This window comes from Coturnix japonica, chromosome Z (genome assembly GCF_001577835.2).
Source record: "Coturnix japonica isolate 7356 chromosome Z, Coturnix japonica 2.1, whole genome shotgun sequence".
Classification (NCBI taxonomy): Eukaryota; Metazoa; Chordata; class Aves; order Galliformes; family Phasianidae; genus Coturnix; species Coturnix japonica.
In genome coordinates this window covers 8,273,918-8,284,219 of record NC_029547.1, presented here as the reverse complement: position 1 = coordinate 8,284,219, position 10,302 = coordinate 8,273,918, and the positions used below count along the sequence as shown (strand labels likewise).

At 51.6% G+C, this 10,302-nt stretch overlaps 1 long non-coding RNA gene across 1 annotated transcript; it reads left to right on the top strand.

Annotated features, from left to right (window-relative positions):
• Positions 1–9,342: 9,342 nt before the first annotated feature.
• LOC107305768 lies at positions 9,343–10,227 on the top strand. Its single transcript, XR_001551892.2, has 3 exons — positions 9,343–9,431; positions 9,556–9,627; positions 9,757–10,227. It is a non-coding gene; the product is annotated as an uncharacterized LOC107305768 (long non-coding RNA).
• The last annotated feature ends 75 nt before the right edge of the window (positions 10,228–10,302 follow it).

The window sequence follows — 10,302 nt, the reverse complement described above, 5'->3', positions numbered from 1 at the left end:
GGAGAAGGCGGACAAGCTGCATGTACCTTCACTAGTTTTCTTTTTCTAGCTTTCCCATTCACTCCTACATGTCGACAGAGCATTCCACAAACACTCTTGAACCGCTCATGCAGGCGCTTATCTAACCCAAGCAGTAAGGCATTCTTTCTTTTTCTAGAGGTGTCCTTGGTTCTTGTGCTGGAGATAAGGCGAACGAAGACCAGGCTACAACGCCCCCACGGGCTCAATTACTGCACTGACAGCGCACAGGTCCTGTAAAAGCCTCCATCTACTACTCTTCTTGAGGATAACAAAGACTTGGAGTATTCCAAGGGCTGGTAGTAGGTACTATGTGACCAGCAGCCAGCTGTTCTTGAACTAGCTCACATAAATGCAGCAACTGTGAAGAGGAAAGGGACCTGGGGGTGATGGTTGATGTTCGTCTGAACATGAATCAACAGTGTGTCCAGGTGGCCAAGAGGGCCAATGGCACCTTGGCCTGCATTAGAAATTGTGTGGCCAACAGGAGCAGGGGAGTAATCACCCCCTGGACTCAGCACTGGTGAGGCTGCACCTCATGTACTGTGTTCAGTTTTGGGCTCCTCACTATGGGAAAGACATTGAAGCTCTGCAGTGTGTCCAGAGAAGGGCAACAAAACTGGTGAGGGGTCTGGAGCACAAGTCTTATGAGGAGCGGTTCAGGGAGCTGGGATTGTTTAGCCTGGAGAAGAGGAGGCTCAGGGGAGACCTCATTGCACTCTACAAATCCCTGAAGGGAGGCTGTGATGAGGAGGGGTTTGGCCTCTTCTTCCAAGCAACAAACATAACCCAAGGAAATGGCCACAAGCTGCATCAGAATAGGTTTAGGTTGGACATAAGGAAGAACTATTTTCTCTCAGAGAGTGGTCAGGCACTGGAATGGCTGCACAGGGAGGTGCTGGAGTCGCCATCCCTCAAGAGGTGTCTGGATGTGGAGCTATGAGATGAGGTTTAGTGGTTTGCTGTAGCTACGGTAATGGGAGGTTGGTTGGATTAAATGATCTTGTAGGTCCTTTCCAACCTTGTGAGTCTATGATTCCATGACTCTATGACAAAGTGACCATCAGGCCCTTCAAAAGATAAAATTCGGGCACTTTGGTGCTGCAAACTCCCAGCTCCTACAATAGCAGAATTAGGGTCTTTTAGTGGCCATTCAGAGGGCCAATCACTTGACTTAATGATGATAACATCATCTCCGATATCCCACTAGGCCTAATAACTCAGCTGTTTACTAAGCATAGTAATAATGGTTTGTCTTTTGTCACTTGTGTAGTCTGTAGCAGGTTCATCCATGCTTCCAAATCCACCAGTTCGGTCCCCAGTGCCAGGTTCAGTCAAAGAATGAAAAGGGATCAATTGTGCTACTTTTTGGCCTTTGGGAATAAAGCAGGGGGGTGAGGGCATCCATGCCATTACCTTAATCTCCCCCTTGTGGTCAGCATCTACAACTACTGGCAAAACAAGAAGTTCCATCCTTGTAACAGAAGAACACCCTAATAAGAGGGTGCCTACATCTTGACAGGCTTTAATCACGTCAGTAATGGATGGATCTGCATTCTTTAAGGATTGTAAAACCTTTTGACAATCCGCATTTGCATTTTCTACTGCTAATTGCTTAAGCAAAACATCCCGGGCAGCTTCATTTTCTACTTGTCTCTCTAGTGTATTTTGTAAATGGTCAAGAAATTTAATGTAGGGCTCAGCAGCCTCCTGCTTAACTGATGTAAATGAGGCATTAGACAAATTAGTATCAGGTATCCGACGGATAGCATGCAACACCAAAGTCTTACCTCCTTCAAGTCCATCTGTGCCTGGGCCTGAGGTGTTGCCCAGACCCCCTCCCCCATGAGTTCCTCCATGCCAATATGATTTAAGTTAGTCAAATTATTCATAGCCTGGATGGTAGCCTGGTCTCGGTATTCAGTCACAACATGGTGTATTGCACAGGAGACAGGATTGTTCCTAACAAGATTTTCCATCCTTGAGGGGTCAGAACATAACATAACTATCACCCACTGCAACCAAAAGACTGTATGTAAAGGCAGACTGAATTCATAATCTCTCACTGACTTCCTTAGCTCCTTTACTGCCTCATAAGGCAGGGATTCCCACTGTGGGGGCTGATTTGGATGATACAACATGGGAAAGGCTTGCAGTATATCAGCATCACCCTGTAATATTGCATCTTTTCTGTAATATTGCATTTTCTCAACCGCAGTACGCTGTAGAAAAACATTTCCTGCATCCTTCAAATTATCATCATGAGGGAAAATGATCGGTTCGTTTTTCGAATCTACTGGACCAGGATCAAAAAGTTCCTCTGGTTCCGGTCCGTCCTTGTCTTTAACCAAGTTATGTGCAGGCTGCAGAGACGCAGCAACAGAGGACATCGATGCGGCGTAGGGTGGCAGCGTCACGGAGAGCAACGTGGGCGGTGCAGCGGAGGGCGGTAGTGGCACAACCAGAGTCGGGGGCGGAGAGGAGAGCAGGAGCGGGAGGGAGGGGGGTGAAAGGGAAGGTTGTGATTTCTCTTCTCCCCAGCTTGGCGGTGGGGGTCGGGGCAGGGCCCGTTTTCGGCACCGAGGGGCAGCGGCGAGGGTGGGAGGGAGGGCAATAGTCGGAAGAAATTCTTCCTTGTTGAATTTGTTTAAGCCCGTCCATTATTTGGTGCCAAACAGATAAAAGTTTAGCAGCTGTTCTGTCTTTAGTAATAGAAGCCTCCCAGAGTTTTGTGCCAATTTTGTCCCAAAGCTCTCCATCAAGAGAGAGCCCTGGCTGCTGGACTTCATGATCTTACTGGTCTTTTCTAACCTAAATGTTTTTATGATTCTATGAAGACACCAACTGAACAGTTCTCCAGGCAAAACTAGGGAAATTATGTGAAAATTAACCTATTGTCTGCACAAATAGATGTGGAAAGTGAGGGAAAAAAAAATGTTGTCAAAGAAAAGTTTGAATTGTTTTTCCCCAACCCATCTTTTCCCTGTGTCAACTCTCCTTCTCCTTCCCAACCCCTTCACATCCCCTCAAGCAGTGCAGGGGAGTGGGACTGGGACTGAAGATGAAAACAGGGGATGGGAATGGGATTGAGGATAGGGTTAAGGATGAGGGTGGGGACAGAGGTGGGGACTGGGAGGGAGGTGATGTGGATCCATCCTGCTGGCCTCTGTGTCTCCTTCCTTTTCCCTTCCCATCAGCTGCAGGCAAGAACCTGTCTGGATGCTGCAGCACCTTCTGCCTGCAGTTTCCCCCTTTTCTCCTCTGTTCCCACCCCCAGGCAGTGTTTTGCCCCCCATGTTTTCCCTGAGGCAGTGGAGTGGCCCTGAGGTGTCTTTGGAGGTGTCTCAGTGTATGTGGGCAAGAAGGAGCTCTGTGGGTTCTGGCTGCCCAAAGAGGAAGCTCCTCACTCCATGTGTGATTTCCCTCAGTTGTTGTTTCATTTCTGTGTTTGCACCTCTCCCTGCAGTGCAGACACCTTTCCCCAGCACGGCTGAGTGGGGCATAGGCTGTGCTCTTGGCAGCAGCATGGCCCGACAAGGGCTGGTGCTGACCTTCCTGCTGGTCCTCCTCCTTCACCTGGGGAAACAGAGAGAGCCTGCAGGAGCAGGATCAGCTTCAGGAGAAACCGAGAAAGGAGAAAGGGAAGAAGGTAAGTAAGCTCTGGTTGCTCCTCTCCCTTCAAAAGAAGCTTTTCCTGCTCCTCTCCCCGCAAGCTGGCTCTGCATCTTTCCCTCTTTTGGCTGATGGCTATGTGTTGGAGGAGATGAAGATGGTGTCCACCAGTCCTGAGGCACTCAGGCATCACTGGGTTGTGTCAAGTTGAATCTGCATTAGGGGACGGAGGACAGCAAGCCTCAGTGTGCAGGGAATGTCTTGGCACAGCATGAAGGATGGGGACACCTTCCAGTTCTCTGTTTGGCTCTCTGTATGGAGATGGTGCGCTTTGGCCTTTGTAGTGCCCCGGAGTAGCTGCTCATTGCATTAGGGCTTGGGAGCCTGATGTGTGAGCTATTATCTCTGCAGAGAAATGGGAGCAGAAGTGGCTTGCCAAGTTGTCCTGTGGGTCGTGAGTCATGTTGCCCATCTCTGGTGTCTGGAAGGAAGCGCTGCCTTTTTAGTGATGGGCAGAGGGACCAAGTTTCCTATCTGGGCAGCATATGTGGCTCTGAAGAATTGGGTGGTGTCCACTGTCCTTTGCTGTGCATTGCAGAACACAGAACTGCAGTGAGGGTATGAAACCCACTACAAGAGAAGGGAGGCTGGGAAGAGGTGCTGAACTAGAGGACTGTGGACATGAAGCAGGCTCCCCAGGGAAGTGGACATGGCTCTAAGCTGCTGGGGCTCAAGACAGTGACTACTGTCACCGACTTGAATTGGATGATCCTATTGGTCCCTTCAGGCTTAGGATAATTGTCGTGAGTTAGCATGACAACACAGGGTTCTCATGCCAGGAAGATTTATTAATTGCTGTGATGAGGATGATCATTATGCTTATCTGCATCATCTTGTGTATCCCTATCACCTTGTGTATCCCCATTTATTCTTCTAAGCAAGCCTCTTATACTCTAACACGTGTATGCAGTACATTTCCACCAGCAGTTCATTGTCTAGAAAGCAAGCAAGTTCCATAACAAGTCTTCATAATCAGCAGAGTTCATCTTATGCCTAGGTACAAAACACCCCTGCTTATTTATTCAGAGCTCTTGTCTCCTTTCCCGAGTCTCTTTATCAGCCAGTCAGCATCCAACGAGGCTGAGATGACCTCTCCAACTCCCACAGATAATCTCTGATTCTATGAAATGCAGCCTGATAGGGAATGCCTGCAAGTCTGCAGAGGTGAATGGGTATCTGTGTAAGGGTGCTGCTTCCTCTTGTTTGCTGCTCATCCTGCTCTAAGCTTCCTCTCCTGTAAGCTAAATAAGCCCTCAGCCTCAACCTTCCTGTCCAGTACACCAGTTTTGTTCATCTTTTCAACACTTCTGAGACTCAGACAACCTGGAAATGTCTGGGAGGGGACAGTGATCACCACAGTGTCACCCTTACTATCCTGTATCCTGGTCCTGATTCACAGGCTCCAACCAGACTCTTGTCTCTTTCCCATTCTCTAGGGGATCTATGGGCAAACAGATGGGCTCCACACACCCACAGGACATGGACCTGCTGAGGTGATATCCTTGGAGCTGCAGACATGCCATAAGCCTGCTCCTAGTGTGCTAATATCTGCCTCCGCTCTGCCAGTGTCCCAACACAGTGCTTTCATGGGTTCAGAGGTGGCACAGAGTTCTCCCCCTTGTACTCCATTACCAGACAAGCCTCTCAGCTGGAGTAGGACTGTCACTCTTTGTCCCCAAAAGGAGAGTGCACCAAATCCCAGTGGGATAAGGACTCCCAGTTTACTTGAGCCCCGTGCTGTCCTTCCTGCCCAGGGGAAGGCAGGCTGTGTAAGCAGGAGAAGGATTCAGGCTCTGCGTGTGCAGAGGAATTGGGAGGTGCTGCTGAAGGGCTGTGGTAGAGGAAGGCTGATCCACATCATGACCAGAAACTCCATCCCTCACCACTGTGTACCAGGTACACCACTGTGTACACAGCAGGAAACAGGCCATCCCTGCCTCCTGCTTGGGCAGCCTCTCTTCTGTTAATATCTTCCCATATTTTTGGTGCAGGGAAATGTCAGAAGCCACGGTTGGGTCCCAGGATTCGTTTTGTCCCAGACCAGGAATTCTACAATGTCAGTACAAGCTTGATGTTGACATGCCCTAGTGGGTACCAGCCTTCTGCCATGGAGATCATTTGTGTGAAACTAAACCCACACCAAGTCCTCTCAGTTCCTCAGAGCAGCTGGTTTATGAAGAACAGCACAGGATTATGGCAGTTGGCACCAGGATATGTGAGATGTGTGGGTGAGTGAGGACCTTTGTGAGTGAGGGAAGGGTGGGCACGATGAAGGTCTCCTGCATTTCTGCTGGACCCATTATGTAGGCACACATGGATGTTGCCTCTCCCTCTGGAGCAGCTGAGCAGGGTTATGCCAGGAGCCTGAGGAGCAGCATGGCTCTGCCCTTGTCACCTGCTGGTGGACATGGCTGTCACTGGAAGCACTGGAGGGATGTGTCAATGCTTCCTCCAATTTCTGGGTTATGGTGCCCATGGGCAGCTCACTGCCCCACCTCACCACCTCCCACCCTAACTGAAACCCCTTTCACCTCTACCAGAAACGTGCCAAAGGCCCCAGTGGGACCCAAGACTCCATCTGGCACCAGACCAGGAGAAGTACAGGAAGAATGAAGAAGTGACCCTGAGCTGCCCCAAGGGCTCACAGCCATCCTACACCCACATCAAATGTTCAAGACAAGAGCAGACCATCAAACATGGGAAACCTGTAAATGGGGAATTATGGCTGGGAAGGGACAGCAGCGATGCCTGGACCCGTATTTGGACCAGTGTGGAGTGTGTGGGTAAGGGAGACACCAGGAGCTGTCCTGGGAGCCCCGTGCTGCCCTTCCTGCCCAAGCAGAGGCAGGATGTGTTAGCCCCTCTGTGAGCTGGGGAGGTGGGAGGTGCTGCCAAAGGGCTGTGCTGTAGAAAGGCTGATCCATATCATGCCTGGGAGCTCTATCGCTCACCACTGTATGCAGGGCAGGGAACATCCTCCCTCTCCCCTGCCCTGTCCTGCACAGACTGCCTCTGTTCTGCTAACACTTTTCTGTCTGATTCGTGCAGGGAAGTGTCAAAAGCCCCAATGGGACCCCAGGATTCTCTTTGTCCCAGACAAGGGGTCCTATGACCTCAACGAGACAGTGATTTTGACATGCCCAGTAGGGTACTGGTTGTCCCACACAGAGGTTTCCTGCATGAAACAAATCCCTAGACAAGGTTCCACAGCTTCTCAGAACATCTGGCATGAGAAGAACGGCAGAGGACACTGGCAGCCTGTAGAAGGGAACAAGACCTGCGTGGGTGAGTGAAGCTGCCATTCTCAGTCTGCTCACCCCTGCAAGGGGAATGGTGCCAGATGCAGTGTGTAGCCTCAGTGCCCTGGGTTCTGGGTGGTCAGGGAATGCCATGGGTGGGCACTGCAGAGAAAAGAGCTGCTAATGAAGCCCAGGGCTGTGTCTGTCCTCCTAGCAGTTACTAGATCTGTTGATAGCCCCATGGTGTTGACAGCAGAAGGACCACAAACTTGCCCATCAGTTTTTGTCATTCCCGTCCATATGCCTGAATCACTGCAGCACTGTGCTCTGAGAGTGGTCCAGAGCACAAGAAATGTGCAGTCAGTGTCTAAGTACTGTGTGGGAGAAGGCAGGATGGTATTGGCCACACAGTACTGGGGACTTGACAGCATAAGTGGGACTAATAGCGATCTGCTGCAGGCTGGGAGGGGATAGGAAGAAAGTGACTCCCCTGCAATGCTTCCTTCACAGAGGTCTTCCAGGTGGTTCCTGGGACCCTCGAGGTTTCCAGCACCAGCATCAAACTGAACTGGACCTGCAACATCCATGATGCCTGCCAGCACATGCAGGCCACGTGCCAGCTGGCAGGGCCTTCCACTCCTCCCTGTAAGGCTGAGAAGGTGACGGAACAGGAGATACTACATGGTCAGAAGGGAACATTCGCCTGCCCTCCTCTGCAGCCCTTCACCATTTACAGCATCACCATCTCAGTGCCACCCAGCACAATCCTGTTCACACAGCACCTTAGGACAAAGGCAATGGGTAACTGCCCTCCTGTATGTAATGTCCAAGTTTGTTCTTCACCCCAAAATCCCCACTTGTAACTCCATCTTCCTGTGTTTTCAGTGCCGCAGAAGCCAGAGCAGCTGCAGCTGGATGCCAGCACAGGGATTCTCAGGTGGAAGGCACTGCCCTCCTGCCAAGGAGAGATTGTTGGGTACCAGGTACTGGAGCAGAGCCTTCTGCACCTAGGCAGCAGAGCAGCAGCTGCTCTATGCAGACCTGCCCTGGGCTTGAGCAGGAGATGGGTGCTGCTCCCCTCAATACCTCTCATCCCTCTAGCTGAACTTCACAGCCAGGAGAGTGCATGATGGCACCTTCCTGAACTTCCAGCAAGTAACAGTGAACCACTCTGTCACCCAGTACACACCGCCTCCCCAGAGCCCAGGAAGCAAATACACAGTGACTGTCCAGGGCCTGACAGCAGCTGGTGCTGGGGATGCGGCCAGCCTGGAGTTCCAAGCCTACATCTCAGGTAATGGCTTCTGTGCCATGTGTCTACCTGGTGGTGTGATGGGGCAAGCATGTGGTGTGAGCAGGTCCTGAACTGCTGTGCACCCATTCTGTCCCTCTATGACAGGGCAAGGAATCACAGAACCATAGAAAGGTTTGGGTGGGAACGTACCTTTAAGATCACCTAGTTCCAAACCCTTGCTATAGGCAGGGACACCTCCCCATACACCAGGTTGCTCACAGCCCCATCCAGCCTGGCCTTGAGTGCTTCCAGGGAGGGGGCATCCACAACCTCACTGGGCAACCTGTTACAACGTCTCACCAACCTCACAGTAAAGATTTTTTTCCTAATATCCTGTCTAAATATCTAGTCTACTCTCTTCCAGTTTAAAGCCATTTCCTCTCATCCTGTCACTACATGCCCTTATAAAAAGTCCCTCCCCAGCTTTCCTGTCGGCCCACTTCAAGTATTGGAAGGCTGCTACAAGGCAGAGCCTCTTCCAGCCTGTACAGTCCTAGCTCTCTCAGCCTGTCTGGTAGAGGCAGTGCTCCAGCCATCTGATCATCTTCATGGCTCTCCACTGGACCTGCTCTTTCTTGTGCTGGGGCTCCAGAACTGGATGCAGTGCTTCAGCTGTGGCCGTGGGAGCAGAACACCCACTGCTGGCTGTGTGTTAGTTTCAGGGCAGTTTCTGGGCTCCTGGCCATGGACAGCGGTCACAGTGGTGGTGGTGCTCTCAGTGATGGTCAGTCTCTCTGCGGTCATTGTGTGGTTCGTGCTGTCCAGGCAAGTAGTCTTGGGACTTGGAGCTGCTGTGCTGCCTTAGACCACGCTGTGCTACTGGGTTGGCTGGTGACAGTGGGCTTCCTGCTCTGCTCCCACCCTTTTCAGGCAACACAGATGCTGCTGGCTGGCTGATGCCACCGTGGCTCAGCTGTAGGGCTGCTAATGGGATCATCTGAGCATCATCCTTGGGGCTGGGGAAGGGACTGTGTGTGCTGGGAGACCCCATCCCCTGTAGTCACTGCTGCCAGTGCTGCTGTGCCTTGGGGTGCTGATGGTGGTGGAGAGGCTTGGGACAGAGTGTGCAGAGCTTTTCTTCCACTGCCACTGGGTTCAGCAGGGCCCTGGGCCATGTCAGCCTGTTCCCAAATCCAGACCATCACTTTGTCTTCCCAGGAGGAGAAGGAAGGCCATGCCCATCAAAGTCGAGGAGGACCATTACGTAGGTAGGGCTCCAGAACAGGGACAGCTGCAGGACTGGGGTGGGGGGAGAGCAGGTTTGTGCCCAAGCTGCTGTTTGAGTCTGCCCCACTCCTTCCACATACCCTTATGCTCTTTCTGTCCCTGCAGAGCTGCAGCCGTATGAAAACTCAGACATTTACAGTATGATCAAGGGGAGATCTCTGTCAGAAGAAGAGGCAGGTAAGAGGTGGGATGAGACACCAGGGGCAGGGATTGCCCGGTGCCCCAGATTCTGCCAGAGTTGCCAGAGCTCCCTGCACTGCCCAGGGCTTGCAGCAGTCTCAAGCAAGGTGCTGTTGGTGTCTGCAGGTACAGGTGGTCAGGAAAAAGAGCCAGCATCCTCACATCTGCCCACCCTGGAGTCCTCAGGAGACTGACCGAGCAGTGTGGAAGTGGAGAAGATGGGGATTAAGATACCTGGATCAGTGGTGATAGCGCTTCTCATTGCCTCTTCTTGAGTCTCGGTCCTGCACAGCTGGAAGCAGAACTGCATGTATCTTGTGCTGTGTTATTGCTCTCATCCATGTTTTCAGTAAGTTCCTGCACGCTGTATTACAGAGCAGGAGCAGCCCAAGGCCTGCAATGAGCTGTTTGTGCTGGCTAAGTGTCCTCCAGCACCTGGCACTGCCCAGTCCTGACTCAGGGCTTCCCAGCCCCTCTCCACCTTCTGCACCTGTACCCATTGAGCCCCAGAACTCAGCTGGAGTTCAGCCCAAGTGCACTGCCCTTGCAGCTGTGCTGCTGTGCCTGAAGAGCCAATAAACTGTTCTGGTTTTCAGAGGGTTGCCTGCTCCTTACTGCATCTGTGTGGTTATGGTTCCTCCCTGCTATGTGTGTGAAAGCTTTGTCTGTCCT